Below are 22,512 nucleotides of genomic sequence, written 5' to 3'. Positions count from 1 at the left end.
TTGCAACCAAACCTCCGGATTAGTTCTTCGCTCTTCCTCCCTTCGGGATTGAGCCGAGGAAGATGATGGAGCATCAAATCTGCTTCTCTACACACATGAAACAAAAACCAAACCAAAACATCAAAAAGTTAGCGTTAGAAAAATCAACATGTTCCACATACTTGCACCAAGCACCATTAATACTCGTCTTAACTTCAATTAGGCATTTAGACAAAAGCAAGTATTGACAACATATGTTTGTGTTCCATGGTATCAAATTCAAACCAATTCTCAAAACAACATATCATGTAAATGTCCCATTTAACAATCTCCATTTAACTCAATTGCATAAAATCATCTAGCTAATTAACCTACTCCATGAAAAATAAACCATTCCAATAACCAAATAATCATCTCACAAATCACATAAATCATCATGTTTTAGCAATTTCCGAAATCACAAATGACCCGCCCAAATCACCCCACAATATCTTAAAGCATGTATCTATAAGCAAACATCTTCCTAACAAACAAAATCCCCAAACATTCAACATCACATTCGGATTTAACACTACCCTAATTTCAAGAATCAATATTATGCATAACAACACAAAAATTCATGAAGAACACACAATAATATCATATTCATCAACAATTCATCAAATACTAAGGCATAAAAGTTTCAATTAAACAAACCCCTTATAATTTCAAACATGAACCCTAAAATCAAGATAATTAATCAAGAAACATGAAAGAAAAAGCAAGAGATGAGTCAAAATCGGACCTTAACCGGCATGTTTGCACAATGAATTGAAGAAATTAGGTAGCAATTAGTGTTAATTGAAACTAGGGTTTGAGAACTTTAACTTTGTTTGAGAGTTTAGTGTGAGAGTGGTGGGTGAAAAAATGATCCAAATCCCCTAAAAATACTTAAAATCCCGTCGGTTAGTTAGTGGGTCGGGTTACCCAATTGATTAAAACCTGACCCGTGGGGTTTGGAACCTGTGTGACAGATTTGTAGCGCCGCGACATAAGTGGTCGCGCCGCGGCGAAACGCAATACCTGATTCTGATTCTTTAAAAATACGTGACCCACAAAACGTTTGAAACCTCGCGCAGCGACCTCAAATATTGCACCGCGGCAATGAACGTGTTTGAAACCCATTTTTAGATGCCTTTCTGTAACCAAAACCTGTTTTATATCGCGTCGCGACCCTGTTTGTCGCGCCGCGGCAATGGGCTGGACCTGATCCCTCGACTTTTTTAAACTATGCAGCAAACTCCAATACCTTTAATCACCAAAACAATCAACAAAACAAGCAAGTAATCTATCATAATCAATCATTTAGCATTTAAGACTCAGCAAACCCGTGATTAAACCTATTAATACAAACTATACAACAATGTGAACCATGTTTAACGAGTCGTTCATAAAACTCGTTTCCAACTTCAAGTAACCTTAGGATCGGGTTCAACGTGAACCCCGTCATCAATCACCATCGGACCATCAAAATACTTCTTCACACGATGTCCGTTAACCTTAAAAGTAGTACCGCTTACGTTTTTTAACTCAATTGTACCGTACGGGTACACCTTAACAACCTCGAATGGTCCCGTCCACCGGGACTTAAGTTTTCCCGGTAGAAGCTTTAATCTAGAGTTAAACAAAAGCACTCGATTGCCTTCATTAAACTCTTTTGGACCCTTTAACTTCCTATCATGCCATTGCTTGGTTTTCTCTTTATAAATTAACGAATTCTTATACGCATCAAGGCATAACTCACCAAGCTCATTCAATTGCCCCGCCCGTAGGCATCCGGCTTCCTTCAAATCCAAATTGCACTTTTTAAGTGCCCACATAGCCTTATGCTCAATCTCCAATGGGAGATGACACGCTTTCCCATAAACCAACCGATAAGGAGTGGTACCAATTGGTGTTTTGTAGGCGGTTCGAAAAGCCCACAAAGCTTCATCGAGCTTGTTCGCCCACTCCTTCGGATTCGACCCCACTGTCTTCTCAAGAATCCCTTTAAGAGCTCGATTGGTGTTCTCAACTTGTCCGATCGTTTGGGGATGGTATGAAGTAGAAACTTTATGGAGAACTCCATATCGCTTCAATACCTTCTCCATTTGAGCATTACAAAAATGAGTACCCCTATCGCTAATCAAAGATTTAGGGGTTCCAAATCGAGAGAATAAACGCTTAAGGAAGGAAATTGCAACTCGTGCATCGTTTGTGGGTAAAGCTTGCGCTTCGGCCCATTTAGACACGTAGTCAATAGCAACGAGTATGTAACTATAATTCTGAGATTTCGGAAATGGCCCCATAAAGTCAATTCCCAAAACGTCAAATACCTCGCAAACTTGGATGCTTTGTTGAGGCATCTCATCCCATTTGGTGACTTTACCGGCCCTTTGGCAAGAATCGCACGACTTGAAAATCCGGTGAGCATCCTTGAAAATTGTCGACCAAAAGAAGCCGGCATCATAGACTTTATGCCCCGTGATTTGGGGTCCAAAATGCCCACCGGTAGGCCCACTATGGCACTCGGTTAAAATACGCATACACTCCTCACCGGAAATGCACTGGCGGATGACCCCATCGGGACAACAACGAAAAAGATAGGGAGCCTCCCAGAAATAGTACTTAAGGTCACTGAGGAATTTCTTCCTCTTTTGATGCGACCACCCTTTTTCCAAGAATCCCCCAACGAGATAATTAGCAATGTCCACGTACCACGGCTCGTCCACCTTGTCCATCGCCATGAGATATTCATCGGGAAAATCATCATGGATATCCGATTCGTGAAGGACTTCGAGATTTGGGTTCTCGAGTCTAGACAAGTGGTCAGCCGCTAGATTTTTAGCACCCTTCTTATCTCGGATCTCGATGTCGAATTCTTGCAAGAGCAAGATCCATCTAAGCAGTCGAGGTTTCGCATCCGGTTTCCAAAATAGTTACTTCAGAGCAGAATGGTCCGTAAAAACTATAGTCTTAGACAAGACTAAGTAGGACCTGAACTTATCAAAAGAAAAGACCACCGCAAGGAGCTCCTTTTCAGTGGTAGTATAATTCAATTGTGCTCCCTGCAAGGTCTTGCTTACATAGTAGATGGGTCAGAAGTGTTTCTCGACCCTTTGACCCAAAACAGAGCCAACCGCAAAATCGGAAGCATCGCACATAAGCTCGAATGGAAGGGACCAATTCGGAGCAATTATGATTGGTGCATTGATCAGTTTCTCCTTAAGAAGATCGAATGCCTTTTGGCACTCGTCGGAGAAATTCCACGGCGTGTCCTTTTCAAGGAGTTTGTTCATCGGGTTAGCGATTTTAGAAAAATCCTTAATAAACCGCCGATAAAAACCGGCGTGCCCGAGAAAACTCCGAACACCCTTAACATCGGTGGGAGGTGGAAGGTTATTAATAGCCGTTACCTTCGCAGGATCCACCTCGATACCGTCTCTAGAAATCTTGTGCCCGAGAACTATGCCCCCTTTAACCATGAAATGGCACTTTTCCCAATTTAGCACAAGATTAGACTTTTTACACCGTTCCAACATCCGTTCTAAATTCATAAGGCATGAATCAAAAGTGTCACCGAAGACCGAAAAGTCATCCATGAACACCTCCATGCAATCCTCTATCATATCGTGGAATATGGCAATCATGCACCTTTGAAAAGTGGCCGGAGCATTGCAAAGGCCAAAGGGCATGCGTCGGTATGAAAATGTGCCATACGGGCACGTGAAAGTAGTTTTCTCCTGGTCCTCAGGCGAGATAGGAATTTGAAAATAGCCCAAAAAACCATCAAGAAAACAATAAAAGCTGTTTCCCGCTAACCTCTCTAGCATTTGATCCATGAAAGGTAACGGGAAGTGGTCTTTACGTGTGGCGTCGTTCAACTTTCGATAGTCAATACAAACACGCCACCCCGTGACAGTCCGAGTGGAAATTAACTCGTTTTTATCATTGGTGGTAAGAGTCATACCACTTTTCTTAGGTACACAGTGTACCGGGCTAATCCAAGGACTGTCAGAGATCGGGTAAATCAGACCTGCATCGAGGAGCTTAATGATCTCTTTCTTCACGACATCTTGCATGTGCGGGTTCAACCTCCTTTGACGTTGCACCACAGGTTTGGAGTTATCCTCCATTAGGATTTTATGGGTGCAATAGGATGGTCTAATACCCTTAATGTCGTGAATTTTCCACGCAATCGCTGGTTTATGGGCCTGCAGCATGATTACAAGCTCAGTTTTCTGACCTGTAGTAAGAGAAGAAGAAATAATTACCGGAAGCTTAGATTCCTCCTGCAAATAAGCGTATTCCAAATGATCTGGAAGTGGCTTCAATTCTAACTCGGGAGGTTCTTCAATTGAAGACTTGCTCCAGTAATATGCATCGCGTTCGAGTTCTTTGAACTCCTCCTCAGTCAGCTCATAGCCATTTTCCATTAAGGTGGTTAAAATGTCCACCTCCTCAACCTGTAACTCTTTATCAATTTCAACCAATGAGCATTCTCCTGAACCCTGTAACTCTGGGAATTCCTGCAACAACTCAGAGTGGACATTCACAGTGTTAAGAAAATAGCATACATCATCGGTGTACGCAGGGTATTTTAAAGTATGGTCGATTGAAAAAGTTGCATGCAAATTATCTATCCGAAGGGTCAACTATTGGCCATATACATCAATGATACACCTCGCAGTATTTAAAAATGGCCGACCCAAAATCAGTGGAATCTTATCATCCACTTCCATATCTAACACCACGAAATCGGCCGGAAAAACCAACGACCCAGTCTTAACTAGCATATTCTCGATAATTCCACGAGGAAATTTAATAGAGCGGTCCGCTAGCTGAATAGCCATACGCGTGGGTTTCAACTCCCCGGGGTCTAGCTTCAAATAAATAGAATAGGGCATTAAATTTATGATAGCCCCCAAATCTGCCAACGCCCTCATACAATCCAAGTTTCCCAATAAACAAGGAATGGTAAAACTCCCAGGATCCTCAAGCTTCTCGGGAAGCTTGTTTGCAACTACCTCTGAGCATGCGGCATTCAACCTGACTGAAGACACGTTCTCCAGCTTCTTCCTGTTAGTTAGAAAATCCTTAAGAAACCTTGCATACTTGGGCATACCTGCAATCACATGAATAAAAGGCAAATTAATGTAAACTTTTTTAATCAAGTCCATGAACTTGGACTTTTCTGCCTCCAGCTTCTCCAGTCTCTGCTTCCTCAGGAATGGGAGCGGTGGTTGATACTCTTTAACTACCGGTTTAGCAGCAACAATTTCCGGTACCCTCACAACCTTCTCAATCAGCTGTTCCGGCTCCTTATCCCCCTCCAGTTCACTAACAACAACCGGCTCACTATCCTTAACCAACGGCACTCGTAAATCATCCTCATCTGGCTTACTCGATGAATCATATGCTAAACTACTACGGGTAGTGATAGCATTAACGTGCCCATTCTTCGGGTTGTTATCGGTCTTACTTGGTAACTCCCCCGGTTTCCTCACATTATTCTGACTAGCAAGCTGACCAATTTGTTTCTCTAGATTCTGAATCGCTGCTTGTTGATTTCGAAACATTTGATCATTCTTCTCATTGTTCTGAGTAACAGTAGTAACAAGCTGAGTTTGAGAAATCACAAGCTTCTCGATCATAGCTTCAAGATTGGACTTTTTCTCTTCGGCTTGGAGTTTCTGAAAATACCCTGGAGCTTGCTGTTGATATCCTCCACTAGAACCTGGCTGAAACCTCGATCCTTGATTACCTTGAGGATTATAGGGATTATTGAAATTTCTATTAAACTGCGCACATCCCTGAAACTGATTGTTGTTCTGCTGACTAATATAAGCAATCTCTTCCTTCTGATTCATAATCAAACCTGCATCACAATCTTTTGCCAGATGCAATCCCCCATAATACTCACAATCCACCTTCATACCATGAATATCCTTATTTATCTTCTCCAAATTCCTACCAGAGGAATCCAACTTAGCATTTATAGACCCAAAATTGTCATAAGCACCATGGGTTTCGGTCTTCTTAACTGAAGCTGAATGGAATGACTCATGATCTTGATGCCATTCGTGAGAGTAGGCAGCTTGCTTTTCAATTATCTCTAGCGCCTCTTCTTCGGTCTTATCCATTAACGTACCACCTGCTGCTTGATCAATAGTCTGACGAGTTGGGATATCACAACCCTTGTAGAAAATCTGGACCTTCTGCAAATCATTCAACCCATGTTGCGGACATGAGCGTAACAAAGTAGCAAAACGGTCCCAAGCATCAAATAATGTCTCACTGCTCTTTTGTCTGAATTGTGAAATTTCTGCTTGAAGTCTAGTAGCTCGAGACGCAGGGAAAAACTTCGATAAAAACTTATCCTCCAAAGTCTCCCAAGAGGTAATCGTGCCCTCTGGTTGCTTATCTAACCATCTCTTGGCTTCTCCCTTAAGAGTCCAAGGAAAAATCCTTGTCTTAACTGAAGTATCGGCAACCTCATGCAACTTAAACAAATTGCAAACATCATTAAAATTACGAAGATGCTCGTTAGCATCCTCAGTATCCTTGCCATAAAATTGGCAATCAGAAGAAATCAAATTCAGGATCGGCCCTGTAATTTGAAAAGGCTGAGTGATACTCGGTTGAGTAATCGAATTGCCTTGGCCCCCTCGTGTGGCCTTCAACTTTTGTGCCATAGTCTGAGGACGAGGTGGTTGTTCTTGGTCAGCCATATCTTCAGTCTCGAAAAGATCTAATGAAATATAAGATTCTTCTTCTTCTCTGATTTCAGGTGGTGTATCGGGCACCACAGTCTCAGAACTACTTCCCAAATTAATTATATTAGCACTTGAAGAAAAAGATGAATCCACTGTAGACTGTTGTTCGTGACTTAACGCTCTGAATAACTCTCTTTGGGGTTCTACAAATGGTTGAAGAATCGGAGAATTAGAAGAACGCGTATGTGGCATGCACTACCTGTTACCTGCGAAATAACAACTGATTAAACGCACCGATTCAACTGAGAATAATGAAAAGAAATAATAAACTATAACTAAACTAAACTAAGAACAATTAGATAACAATCTTAATTTTCGAAACAACTGTCCCCGGCAGCGGCGCCAAAAACTTGATGTACAAAATCTAGTATATAATTTATCTCTGGAAAATGCCGGTTTAAAGATTACTACACACTAACGGGCAGTGTACCCGATCGTGTAATAGTATAAAATTGGTAATTCCGAAATCGTTCCAAGGACAGTTTTAACGTGAGAATTAAGATTGTAACTAATAAAATAAAATAAGTTTATCTACAAAAATTGAAAGTACGAGATAGTTTGTTTTGGTGGCTATTTAACGATTAGCCAAATCAAAGATTGATTAAAAGTAAAGACGATATTTTTGTATTTTTAAGTTTATAAAAATAAATGTTGACTCAACAAAAAGTAAAGATATTTGAATTCAATAGATAGAAGAATGTTCGCCTAGATCTCCTATTCGCAGTGTTGGATGATTTGTTATTAAGCACTAGTTCTATTTATCAATGCACGCAATTACAGAGTCGGTTTACCCAGAGTTCTCTTTTAGCAAACACGTCAAACTAGGAGTTATTGGCTTAGGGTTCCCTTTCACCAAAGACCTCTTTCGTTTGTGACTTAGTAACTAGCTAATTATAAGATTAAAATTTAATTGGTTACGCGTTAGCTCCACACAATTCACCCCTATTTCGTTCAATCAATGTCACCCGGTTTACCCCTTGGTCCAGTAAGCACCCAATCGGTTAAGACAAATCAATTGAAAATTAGATCACTAAATTGAAACAGGGTTCCCTTTGTTCAAACAAGATTCACTAATCAACCTAGTAACAATAATCGACACCCACAAGAATGGTTCTTAATCAAAACTCATAATTATCATGCATTAATTAATAAAACTACAGAGTATCATCCAAACACATGCAAATATTCAATCTAGACAAACATTAAAGGTTTAGTCAAAAATCATGGCTAGAACAAAAATTACAATCAAAGTAATAGAAGAATTCATTATTTTAAACAAAGAGATTAACCTAATTAATGATTGAATCTTGAACGATAAACGGATGGAGACTTGTTTCCGGAATGATTGATGTGTTAGAATGACCTTGAAGTTCTCCAATGATCACCAAAAATTGTCCAAAAGAAGCCCCAATTCGTCTGGATGGAAGAATGAATATTTAGGGTATTTTTCGGGCCTTTTATAACCTGCCAAAATCACCTGAACCGACACCCGATCGCGTCGCGACCATAACTGTCGCGCCGCGACATATATCTTGAAAATTTACCCTCTTTAAACCAACTTCTGATCTGGAAACTCGCCAAACGTCGCGCCGCGGACGCATTTATCGCGCCGCGACACAACACTGAAATTAAATCCTTCGTCTATTTTTCTCTTTTTACTTGCTTAAATAATCTCAAAACCTCTTTAATCAATAAAACATTAACGTTTTAATCCTTGATGCACTAATAATATCAACCAATCGACAAAATGCCTCAAAAGCTTCAAAAACCGCATCTCTTCTACAAATAGCTCTTCAAACTCGAACATTCTCAATATTATCAAAATAAACACCAAATCGTATCCGAACGGACTAAATTATGATCGATATCGCTAAGGAAAACGTGTATAAAATATGCGATATCAGTAGCGTACTAAGATGTATTAATATATTTTTGGAAGAATTCAAGACATATATCAAAACACTCATACTTAACAAAAATGGTTACAATTACATTCCCATTCATTTTCATCAACAATTCTACTCATATTCATTCGGTCTTCGTATTCGTATTATACCCAGCTTCTAGACGTACTTACTATGGGTATATACCAATAGGAACTAGCATGGAATTCCACTCTTGATTATGTCATCCATGACTAATCAAGTTTAACTTCTACCATGAACTAGTCAACTACTAGAACTCCTTTTAACCTCACTCACTACTCACCATTCACTTCATTTCATTTCCATTTTTCTTTCTAATTCTCTCTCAACACACACACACACACACACACACACATCAAGAACGAATTTTTCAGTAACCAAATCATCATTTTCATCAAAAACTACTTTAAGAATCAAGCTATAATCATCATCGGAAGAACACTTCAAGAACACTTCGAAAATCCTTTCAAGTTTGCAAGTATACTTCCAAGCTTTCTAATCCATTCCAAGTAATCATCTAAGATCAAGAAACCTTTTGTTATTTATAGTAGGTTATCTTTCTTATTTAAGGTAATATTCATATTCAAACTTTGATTCAATTTCTATAACTATAACTATCTTAATTCGAGTAGTAATCTTACTTGAAATTGTTTTTGTGCCATGATTCTACTTCAAGAACTTCCAAGCCATCAAAGATCCTTTGAAGCTCAAGTTATTTTCTCATCATTTCCATTAGGTTTACCTACTATACTTGAGGTAGTAATGATGTTCATAACATCATTCGATTCACATATATATAACTATCTTATTCGAAGATTATAACTTGTAATCACTAGAACATAGTTTAGTTAATTCTAAACTTGTTCGCAAACAAAGTTAATCCTTCTAGCTTAACTTTAAAAATAAACTAAACACATGTTATATATCTATATGATATGCTAACTTAATGATTTAAAACCTGAAAACACGAAGAACACCGAGAAACCGGACATACGCCGTCGTAGTAAAACCGGGGGCTGTTTTGGGTTGGATAATTAAAAACTATGATAATCTTTGATTTAAAAGTTGTTCTTCTGGGAAAATGATATTTCATATGAACATGAAACTATATCCAAAAATCATGGTTAAACTCAAAGTAAAAGTATGTTTTTCAAAATAGTCATCTAGACGTCGTTCTTTCGATTGAAATGACTACCTCTTGCAAAAAATGACTTGTAACTTATATTTCCAACTATAAATCTATGCTTTTTCTGTTTAGTTTCAAAAACTCAAGTTCGATACGAAACCATAGCACTTTGATTCACTCAAAACGGATTTAAAACGAAGAAGTTATGGGTAAAACAAAATTGGATAAATTTGCTTGTTTTAGCTACGTAAAACTTTGTAACAAATTTATACTAACCATAAATTAACTAACTTATATTGTATTATACATGTATTCTAACATATATTATGTAATCTTGATAGACCATAGACACTTATACAATGTTTTGACATGTCATATCGACGTCATCTATATATATTATTTGAAATAACCATAGACACTCTATATGCAGTAATGCTCGAGTTAGCTATACAGGGCTGAGGTTGATTCCAAAATAATATATATACCTTGAGTTGTGATCAAGTCTGAGACTTGTATACACTGGGTCGTGGATTGATTCGAGAAATTATATTTATTTCTGTACTACTAACTGTGGACAACTAATTGTGGACTACTAACGTTGAACTGTTAACTTAACAAACTTAAATCATTAAAACGTAATAAAATATGGTATGAATATATTTCTATCATACTTTGATATATGTATATATTTGTTATAGATTCGTGAATCGACCAGTGGCCAAGTCTAATTTCCGACGAATTAAGAATCTGTGAAAGTGAGTTATAGTCCCATTTTTACTACCAAATACTTTCGGGATGAGAATACATGTAGTTTTATAAATATTTTACAAAATAGGCACAAGTACTTGAAACTACATTCTATGGTTGGATTATTAAACCGAATATCATCCTTTTTAGTCTGGTAATCTAAGAATTAGGGAACAGAAACCCTAATTGACGCGAATCCTAAAGAAAGATCTATTGGGCCTAACAAACCCCATCCGGGTTACGGATGCTTTAGTACTTCGATTTTATCATGTCCGATGAGAGTCCCGGAATGATGGGGATATTCTAGATGCATTTTTGTTAATGTCGGTTACCAGGTGTTCACCATATGAATGATTTTTAATTCGCGGGTTACGCATATTATTTTGTACACGGGTTACGTGTGCGGTTATAATTGAAATCTTGTGGCCTATTATTATTATGATTTATGATAAAGATTAAACCTATAACTCACCAACATTTTTATTGACGTTTAAAGCATGTTTATTCTCAGGTGATTATTAAGAACTTCCGCTGTTGCATGCTAATTTAAGGACAAGAATTGGAGTCAGCATGTTTGTAAAATATTATTTAAAAACTGCATTCGGAGAATTAAGTCGATGTGTAATATTATTGTAAACCATTATGTAATGGTCATGTGTAAAATGTTTATTTTAGATTATCATTACTTGATAATCTACGTGATGGTTTTAAACCTTTATCGATAAAATAAAGGTTATGGTTTATTTTAAAAACGAATGCAGTCTTTGAAAAGCATCTCATATAGAGATCAAAACCTCGAAACGAAATCAATTAATATGAAACGTTTATAATCAATATGAACAGGACATTTCAAATATTACCTTTTAATTTTGAATATTTTTTGTGACTTTGTGCTGCCAATTACGATAATGCATGTTGAACCCAGATGATAAGCTGTACTACATTTCTTGACTTTATTATCTCTGCCAATTAAGTAGAATTATTAATCAACAACATCACAAACCGACTCAATAAAAAATAATTAGGTCAAAATTTCAACCTTCAACTAAATGTTAGACCAAAAGGACATGTATTCATCACATACCCTAACCACCATGCATTTACTATTGTTGTTGCAAACTTTACAGCAAAGCTCATTATTGCGAAACTAACTAATCAGAGTGTTCACAACGGCAAATGGATCAATATTGCCACATCTAAGTAAATATATACTAAACAAAATATAATATTAACATATAGACTTGCACCGTCCGAATTAAAAGAACTTCAAAGTCAGTTAAAAGAATTATTGGATCGTGGATTCATACGACCAAGTACTTCACCGTGGGGAGCTCCGATTCTATTTGTTAAAAAGAAAGATGGATCTTTTAGGATGTGTATAGATTATCGTGAATTAAATAAGTTAACTATCAAGAATCGGTATCCACTACCTAGAATTGATGACTTATTTGATCAACTGCAAGGATCATGTGTTTATTCGAAAATCGACCTAAGATCGGGTTATCATCAATTACGCGTCAAAGAAAAAGATATACCGAAAACTGCTTTTCGGACACGTTACGGTCATTACGAATTTTTGGTCATGCCGTTTGGATTGACGAATGCGCCAGCTGTATTCATGGACCTCATGAATCGAGTTTGTAGTCCATATTTAGATAAGTTTGTTATTGTTTTCATTGATGACATTCTTATCTATTCCAAGAGTGAGCAAGAGCATGAGCAGCATTTAAGTTTAATATTAGAGTTGTTGAGAAAAGAACAGCTATATGCTAAATTTTCTAAGTATGCTTTTTGGTTGAAAGAAGTGCAATTTCTTGGCCACGTTGTTAGTAGCAAAGCAATTCAGGTTGATCCAGCAAAAATTGAAGCCATTGAAAAATGGGTGACTCCTAAGACACCAATGCAGATACGCCAATTTTTGGGTTTAGCCGGTTATTACAGAAGGTTTATTCAAGATTTTTCCCGAATAGCTAAGCCGTTGACAGCGTTAACGCAAAAAGGGAAGAAATATGAATGGACTTCTGAGCAGGAGAGTGCATTTCAATTACTGAAAAAGAAGTTGACTACGGCGCCTATTTTATCGTTACCAGAAGGGAACGATGATTTTGAAATATATTGTGACGCTTCGCGACAAGGTTTTGGTTGCGTTCTTATGCAACGGAAGAAAGTTATTGCATACGCATCCCGACAATTAAAGATTCACGAGCGGAATTATACGACGCATGATCTAGAACTGGGAGCAGTCGTGTTTGCATTGAAGATATGGAGACACTACTTGTATGGGGTTAAATGCACTGTGTTTACTGATCATAAAAGCCTTCAACATATTTTCGATCAAAAACAGCTGAACATGAGGCAACGTAGGTGGGTTGAGTTAATAAATGACTATGATTGTGAAATTCGTTATCATCCCGGGAAAGCGAACGTGGTGGCCGACGCTCTAAGCAGAAAGGAACGAGAACCAATTCGAGTACGAGCAATGAACATAAAAATTCGCATGAATCTCAACTCACAAATCAAAGAGGCTCAACGAGAAGCTCTTACTAAAGAAAACATAGGAAATGAAATAATGAAGAAGTATGGGAAACAACTCATTATGCGGGAAGATGGAATTCGATATTTTGCAAACCGTATTTGGGTACCAAAGTTGGGTGGATTAAGGAAGTTAATATTGAATGAGGCACATAAGACAAGATACTCGATACATCCTGGAGTTGGAAAGATGTATCAAGATCTTAAGACGCATTATTGGTGGCCTAATTTGAAGACAGACGTTGCAACATATGTTGGGGAATGTTTAACTTGTTCCAAAGTCAAAGCAGAACTCCAAAAGCCGTCAGGGTTACTTCAACAACCAGAAATCCCAGAATGGAAATGGGATGGTATTACCATGGATTTCATCACGAAGTTACCAAAGACTGCCTGGGGATACGACACCATTTGGGTAATTGTTGATCGTCTTACCAAATCTGCACATTTCTTGCCTATAAAGGAAACGGATAGAATGGAGAAATTATTACGATTATATATAAAGGAAATAGTTTCAAGGCATGGAATACCTATTTCCATTATATCTGATCGTGATAGTAGATTTACCTCAAAGTTCTGGCAATCACTACAGGAGGCACTAGGAACTCGTTTGGATATGAGTACCGCATATCATCCGCAAACTGACGGGCAGAGTGAAAGAACAATTCAGACTTTTGAAGACATGCTTAGGGCATGTGTAATCGATTTTGGAAACGGATGGGATAAATATTTACCATTAGCAGAATTCTAGTATAATAATAGTTATCATGCGAGCATTAAAGCTGCACCATTCGAAGCACTGTATGGAAGGAAGTGTAGATCCCCTATCTGTTGGAACGAAGTAGGAGATCGACAATTAACTGGACCCGAGATCATCCATGAAACTACTGAGAAGATAGTGCAAATCAAGGAGAAATTGAAAACAGCCCGTAGTCGCCAAAAGAGCTACGCCGATGTCCGAAGGAAACCATTAGAGTTTCAGATCGGTGACATGGTTATGTTAAAGGTGTCACCTTGGAAAGGTGTAATACGTTTTGGAAAAAGGGGTAAACTAAACCCAAGGTATGTAGGCCCGTTCAAAATTATCGAACGCATCGGACCGGTAGCTTATCGACTCGAGTTACCGCAACAACTCGCCGGAGTACATAATACATTTCACGTCTCGAACCTTAAAAAGTGTCTTGCAAAGGAAGACCTCACCATTCCTCTTGAAGAAATTCAAGTTGACGAGAAACTACAATTCATAGAAGAACCAATCGAGATCATGGACCGTGAAGTTAAACGGCTCAAGCAGAGCAACATACCGATCGTTAAAGTTCGTTGGAATGCACGAAGAGGTCCCGAGTTTACTTGGGAGCTAGAGGATCAAATGAAACAAAAATACCCGCATTTGTTTCCCGTTGACGCAAAATAGGTACGATTTTAAAATTTCGGGACGAAATTTATTTAACGGGTAGGTACTGTAATGACCCGGACTTTTTCACAAGATCTATACTTATAAGATTAATATTTACATAAATTAAACCTTACCAACATGATAAGCAACCCAAATTGTTGAGACTTATGTTTTTGAAAAGAGATTTACACAACGTTTGACCGTCTAGTTTGACCGATGATATCACGAACTATATAACATATGATAATTATACGTTTGTGTATATATATGTATATATACATATTTAACATGATCTAAGGATGTTTTAATACCTCATTTTGTATTAATAACAATAAGTTATAAGTATATTTTGAAACTACTAACTTAAGTTTTCAAAACAATAACCATACGTAACGTTATTTGATATAAATACTTATAACCTATAATGTTTATACATATATCGTATATATAATGTATTTAATCACTTTTTAAAGACTTAAATACATAAAACAATATAAGTATATTCACAAAAGATAGCTATATTTGAATTCTCATTCCATTTTTCACAAAATTTCTATACGTATATCTAGAGTACATGTACTCGTATCATACCTAGCTTCTATACGTATTTACTATTGGTATATACACATCAAATCACCACCAACCAGCCCTTGTTCATGCCTTATGTATAAGGTAACTCTCTTGTTAATGCCTTATGTATAAGGTAACTACTTTTGATGTTTAGTATGACTAATTACATAAAAATACAACATGAAATTTTGTCCATGTTTTTCCATTAATCATGTTTTTATGGCCTTAAATACATCTTCCATTTTCAAATTTTACTACCTCATTTCTTTAACCAAAAACACACTCTTAAGAAACTCCATAACCATTCAGCTAAAATCCATGAAGATCTAGCCTTAAAAACATCACTTAATCACCATAAGAAAACTCTTACAAAAACACTTCAAGAATCCTTCCAAGAACACAAGTTTACTTCCAATCTTTCATCTGATTCCATCACTCTTTTGGTTCTAGGTCTTTACTCCTCTTTTACAGCAATCTTGTCCAAGTAACTTGAGGTAGTAACTATGTTCATAACCTTATTCGATTCATATATGTATAGCTATCTTATTTTATGGTATAAAATTTTAACAACAAGAACATAGTTTGAATGTTTTCAAACTTGTTTGCAAACTAAATAGATCCTTCTAACTTAACTTTTAAAATACTTCAAGACCTGTAATATATCATAGATATATGCTAATTTAACAAGGTATAACTTGGTTTTTCAAAGAACACCTTAAAAACTGTTTTTACGACGTCGGAGTGCAACCGGGGGCTGTTTTGGGTTGGATAATTAAAAACTATCTTGAACTTTGAATTGGAGGTTTATTTTCTGGAAAAATGATATTTGCTATGAATATGATAACACATAAAAATTTCATGATTTAACTCAAAGTATAAGTATTTTTAGAAAAATAATCATTTAAGGTTGTTTACATGATGGAAAATGATTAACTTCATAAGTTTTACTAAAGTTTGACCTATGACCTGTGATTTCGAATACAAACTAAGGTATTTACAGTTCATAGTCTTAAAGAGGGACTCGATCCAAGGAAGTGGCAAGTTGAACCAACGAAAACGGAGTTGTAACGAAGAAACTATGACCAAAACGAGATCGGATATCTAAGACTAGTTTAGCCACGAAAATAATTGGAGAAAATTAAAAAAATCACATCTTTCTAAAATAACATGATATTTTATATATATGTTCCAATCTAGATATTTTATAACACTCTCTAGATATTTTATAACACTCCCCCTTGGATGACAATTTTATTAGAGAATAACTAGTACTGCCTCGTTAAAAACCTTGCTAAAGAAAACCCACTGGGATAAAACTTTAGCTAAGGGAAAAAGAGTGCAGTATAGAGTTGACTCCCCCTCAAGTAGGCAACGCCTGAGTTGTTACATCTTCTGAACATGCCTCATACCAATATTATGAACGTGTGTTCTGAAAATAGCAGTTAGCAGTGCTTTGGTATAAAGATCAGCAGAGTTGTTGATTGAACGTATCTCATTTTAATCTGGTTGTCTTTTACGATATCTTGAGTATATTAGAAAAATCTGAGGTTTTCATCTGAAACTGTATCATCTAAATCTTTTATGTACAAGTTTGGCCCTCGTGATTTGTCTGCAGTCTCCTTCATGGTTTGTTCAAACCGTTGTTTCAGTTCCTATTCCCTTTCAGTCTTTTTCTGAGCCTTACCAATATACCATTCTTTTCCATCAAACTTATGACCGTTAAGACCGTTTATAGCTTTAGCGCCTCGTCAGCATTTATGTTTTGTTCTGTCATTTTTGATACTCTTCTTTCATTTGTATTATGTAAGCTGTATTATCTTCATAGATAGTTGTTACACTTTTATAGCGTTCTAGTCCACAAGAATCAATAATGATTTGTATCATTGATCTTAACTAAAATCATTCCCGAGTAGCTTCATGTAATGCAATCACTTCGGCATGATTTGATGATGTTGCAACAAGTGTTTGTTTTGAGAACGTCATGATATTGCGGTGCCTCCATTTAGGAATACATATCCAGTTTGAGATTTAGCTTTATGTAGATCGGATAAATAATCTGCATCTGTATAATCAAACAAATCTTGTTTCGAGTTGTTAGAATAAAATAATTATAAATCAGTAGTTCCCCGAAGGTATCAAACTATTTGTTTGATTCCATTCCAATGTCTTTTGGTAGGGGCTGAGCTGAACCTTGTCAACAAATTAACTGCAAAAGAAATGTCAGATCTTGTATAATCTATAAGATACATAAGAACCTCAATTGCACTAAAATATAGAACTTCCGATCTGTTAAAATTTTCATGATCTTCGCAGGGATGAAATAGATCAGTGTCAATATTGAGTGATCTAACAACAATGAGTTTGTCTTTAAAAAAATGTTTTAAAATCTTTTCGGTATAAGTTGTTTGATGTATAAGTAAACCATTAGGCATATGCTCAATTTCCAATCCAAGGTAATACTTGGTTTTTTCAAGATCTTTCATTTCAAAATAATTCTTTAGAAGTTGAATGATTTCATAGATCTCTTTATTTGTTCATATGATGTTAAGAACATTGACATAAAAAACTACGATCTCATATCCGAACATTATTTTTATAAAACATACGTGCAAAATAAGTTTATATTTATACCTTTTTTTTTATCAAGTAGTCATTTAATCGGTTATACCACATACGTCCCGTTTGTATAAACCCACTTAGAAATCTTTGTGATTTAATGGAATATATTCCCTTGGGTTTTACATTAGATGCTTATGATACCTTAACCCTTTAGGTATATTCATATATATCACTATTAAGTGATCCATACAGATAAGTAGTAACCACATTCATGAGATGCATTTAAATAACTACTAGGTTGATTAAGTATCTAATAAGTAATTGTATCCATTACAGGAGGATAATTTTTCCTCCTAATTCATTTCTGGTCTTTGTGGGAAATATTGAGTTACAAGTCTAGTTTTGCCTTGTAACTTCATTTGCACATTTTTTTTCGGATAAAAATTCATTTGTATCCCATACGTTTCACATCTTTAAAAGTGATAACGATTGATCCGAAAACTTTTCTTTTATCGAGCCATTCTAATTCAGCTCTTATTGCTCCTTTCCATTGAGCTCAATCATGTCCATTTTGTATATTCAATGACAGATTTTAGTTCCAGATCATCATCTTTATTCATGATGTCATTGTAACATTATATGAAAATATCTCATAGAGATTTTAGTTTCATTTCGGTTCCATAATATTGCATAATTTATCGCAATTTTAGTATTTACATTTATCAATATCCTCTGCAGAAGGAATATTGATTTGTGGTTCTTCTTGAACACTTTCTCTTACCTCATTATCAGCTTATTTTCTTTTTCGAGGATTTTTATCTTCGAAACCAATTGATCTTCCACGTTTGATGTGTGGCAAAGACTCAACAGTGACATTATTGCCAGCTTTTGGAATTTCAGTTCGAGCTGGAGCATTTATCGCTGGTATATATGATTTAGTCACTTTTTTATATCTGTAAATGCATAAAGTAATTAATTTGCAAGTTCTTGCATATGCATTATTTTTTGAACTTTCGTTTCACATTCTTTTGTGCGAGTTCAATATACCTTAATTGATGTTCACATCATGAAGCATCATTTTATTTTTTATTTTTATTTCTCCCCCTAATCTAGGGAACAATGTTTTATTAAAATGACAATCAGCAAAACGTGCTGTAAAAACATCACCCATCATGGGTTCAATATATCTTATAATTGAAGATGTTTTATATCCAAAATATATTACCATCTTTCTTTGAAAAAACATTTTATTGTGTTGTGGTGATACAATTGGAACATACACTGCACAACCAATGTTCTACGGTGGAAAATATTTGGCTCTTGGCCAAAATCAAGTAGTAAGTGAAAATATTTATGACTTCCACATGGTATAATGCGAATTAATGTCGCAGCATGTAAATTTACATGTCCACATATAAATATTGATAGTTTTGTACTCATTATCAATTGTCTAGTTATTAGCTGCAAGCGTTTATCTATTGATTTAGCTAAACCAATTTTGTGTATGCACATGAGCAACTGGATGTTCAACAACAATCCCTGTAGATATATAATGATCATTAAATGCTTGAGATGTTAACTCACCAGCATTATCAAGTCTCATCCTTTTAATGGTGTAATCAGAATAATGTGTTATCAATTTAATAATTTGTGCAAGAAACTTTGCAAATGCCATATTACGGCTTGATAACATACAAATATGAGACCATCCGCTAGATGCGTCTATTAGAACCATGAAATATCAAAATGGTTCACATGATGGATGAATTGGTTCATATATCTTACCTTGAATTCTTTCAAGAAACATTTGTGATTCTTTTTCACAATATACTTTTCATTAATCACCATATGTGCTTTCCATTAATCACCATATGTGTTTTTTTTTTTTTTTTATAAATCACCATATGTGTTTTTTTTTTTTATCATATATCTTTTTCACCATATACGCTTTTAATCATATGCGCTGTGTTTTTCACCATATGCGCTTTTAATCATATGCGATTTTCATCATATGCGTTGTGCTTTTCATCATATTCGCTTTTTATCATATGCGCTTATCATATGCGATGCGCTTTTTATCATATGCGCTTTTTTATGTGAATAGTACATTAATTAATTTCGTTTTACTATTCATATGAATTAATTTAGATTTACTATTTTGTTAATTGAGTAATATATATATATACATCATATACTTGTGACTCCGAAGGCTCAAATGAATTTGACCATATAGTTATACGTTGTACCTTGCACATTAATTTTCAGTAGAAGCTTTAGATGCATATTTTTTTTTTTTGATGAACTATTTGTTTCATATCTAGCTTAGGCAATTATTGTGAATATTTGGTCCCTATAAGAGCATTTATTTTTTAGACTTTTAGTTGATTTGTACTTGTCACAATTAGGGATAGCACCCGCGGGTCGTGGATGCGGATCCATTGGATCCATCACCCGTACCCGCGGATTTTTTTAAGAGACATCCAATTGAACCCTTGTTCATTGAAACAATTTGACTATATTTTTACTCTCCATTATTAAACGGGCCATTTTGATGCACACTCTTAAAAAAATAATTTGTATTTTAAGTTTTATTATTCAACCTCCTTTTTTCAACGGTCACGTTTTTAACAAAACATTTGACAAGTTTGGAAAAAAGTTTTTTATTGATTATCATCAAAAGTTTTATATTGTCACTCTACTGGATGGAATTATGGCATACAACCAAAATTGCAACCCAACACTACATAAGAACAAAAAGGTTGTTTTTAATTAACATATGTATATGTGTTAAACTCGGAATAATAATAACTTATTTTAGAAAATTAACATAAGACATGTTGAAACATTTTTGTCACATTTAGCTCATCAAGTCTAATACTTATCATTGATAAATTTTATCACGTCTAGGAGATGTTTACTTTTTTCTTGTATTAAGTTCTACTTTCATTTACCTTTGTTTGGAAAAAAAAGTTTTTTTTTTACTTTGCTTTCCCCCTTTCTGTAAAACTCATTTAAACACTTTCTTTGTTTTTTTTTTTTTTTTAAAAAAAACTTCCTTTTTTTTTACGTTACCCGTAAATTATAAATATATAAAAAAAAACTTTTTGTTTAAATTTTTTTTTCTAGTTTTTAAAAGGTCACTTGACCAATTTTTTAATTCTTTCACAACACCTGATATCGTGATCGTGACCTTTCACCAAAGCAAGAGATATTCTTGATAAACTAAACACGGACTCGTGTTTGAAATTGTCGGCCACAAAAAAATTCATTTGATAAAAGTATATATTTTTTTTTTAGTTATAGAAGGAGACCACTTCATTTTCAATACTTCATTTTTGACAAAAAACTATTCCATTTTACCATCCCCTTTTTTTTTCTTACTTTAACTTTTAAGATATACTTTTAATAAAAATACAAACTACTTTTTCTTATTTTAACTTTTAAGATTTACTTTTAATAAAAATACAAACTACTTTTTGTATTTTAACTTTTAAGATTTACTTTTAATAAAAGTACAAACTACTTTTTCTTATTTTAACTTTTAAGATTATAAATTTAAGAATAAACATTAGTATGCATGAAATAAATAATGATTAATTGCATAAGTAATCATAAATGTTAGATAACATATAAAGACCCCGTCGTATTCGTATTGATCGGAATTAATCTCGACCCATGGTACCGTGTTGTCAAATGACGTGTTGCGTACATAAAGTACCGTGTTGTCAAATGACGTGTTGCGTACAATCATGAGGTCTTATTAACATAAATATAAATGTTAGTGAAGTTAATAAGAGTTAGATTACAGAAAATATAATTCAGGTGGTATAACCGACCATATATAACTTAAATAACATAAATATAAATGTTAGTGAAGTTAGTAAAAGTTAGATTACAGAAATATAATTCAGGTGGTATAACCGACCATATATAACTTAAATAACATAAATATAAATGTTAGTAGTCCAAAATTTGATATATTCGAGTCTGAAAATTATTAATAATTTCATACCTTGATTAGTGATTCGTGATCGTTTGAGATATCTTTTAATTACACTAAGCTTTTCGTGCTGATAACGTGTTATAATTCAGTAGGCTTATAACTACCTTTAATGGTTATAAGAACAAAGAGAGAAAAAGAGAGAAGAAGGAGAGAAGAAATATTGATATTGATATTTCAAGAGAAATGGTGTACCTTAAATGGTTACCATACATGTCTATTTATAGTATAAAATATTACTATGCAAGAAATATAATAATAATAAAATTAACATCCAATCTAGATATTTTATAACACAATCTAGATATTTTATAACACTCCCCCTTGGATGACAATTTTATTAGAGAATAACTAGTACTGCCTCGTTAAAAACCTTGCTAAAGAAAACCCATTGGGATAAAACTTTAGCTAAGGGAAAAAGAGTGCAGTATAGAGTTGACTCCCCCTCAAGTAGGCAACGCCTGAGTTGTTACATCTTCTGAACATGCCTCATGCCAATATTATGAACGTGTGTTCTGAAAATAGCAGTTGGCAGTGCTTTGGTATAAAGATCAGCAGAGTTGTTGATTGAACGTATCTCATTTTAATCTGGTTGTCTTTTACGAGATCTTGAGTATATGAGAAGAATCTAAGGTTTTCATCTGAAACTGTATCATCTAAATCTTTTATGTACAAGTTTAGCCCCTGTGATTTGTCTACAGTCTCCTTCATGGTTTGCTCAAACCCTTGTTTCAATTCCTATTCCCTTGTAGTCTTTTCTGAGCCTTACCAATATACCATTCTTTTCCATCAAACTTATGACCATTAAGACCGTCTATGGCTTTGGCGCCTCATCAGTATTTATATTTTGTTCAGTCACTTTTGATACTCTTCTTTCATTTGTATTA

At 35.2% G+C, this 22,512-nt stretch overlaps 1 non-coding gene across 1 annotated transcript; it reads left to right on the top strand.

Moving 5' to 3' along the window:
• The first annotated feature begins 6,228 nt into the window (after positions 1-6,228).
• Positions 6,229-6,335, top strand: LOC139903409 (small nucleolar RNA R71). Its single transcript, XR_011778230.1, has one exon. It is a non-coding gene; the product is annotated as a small nucleolar RNA R71 (small nucleolar RNA).
• The last annotated feature ends 16,177 nt before the right edge of the window (positions 6,336-22,512 follow it).

The sequence above is a fragment of the Rutidosis leptorrhynchoides genome, chromosome 3, assembly GCF_046630445.1.
Source record: "Rutidosis leptorrhynchoides isolate AG116_Rl617_1_P2 chromosome 3, CSIRO_AGI_Rlap_v1, whole genome shotgun sequence".
NCBI classification, from domain to species: Eukaryota; Viridiplantae; Streptophyta; class Magnoliopsida; order Asterales; family Asteraceae; genus Rutidosis; species Rutidosis leptorrhynchoides.
This window is presented reverse-complemented; position numbering and strand designations above follow the sequence as displayed.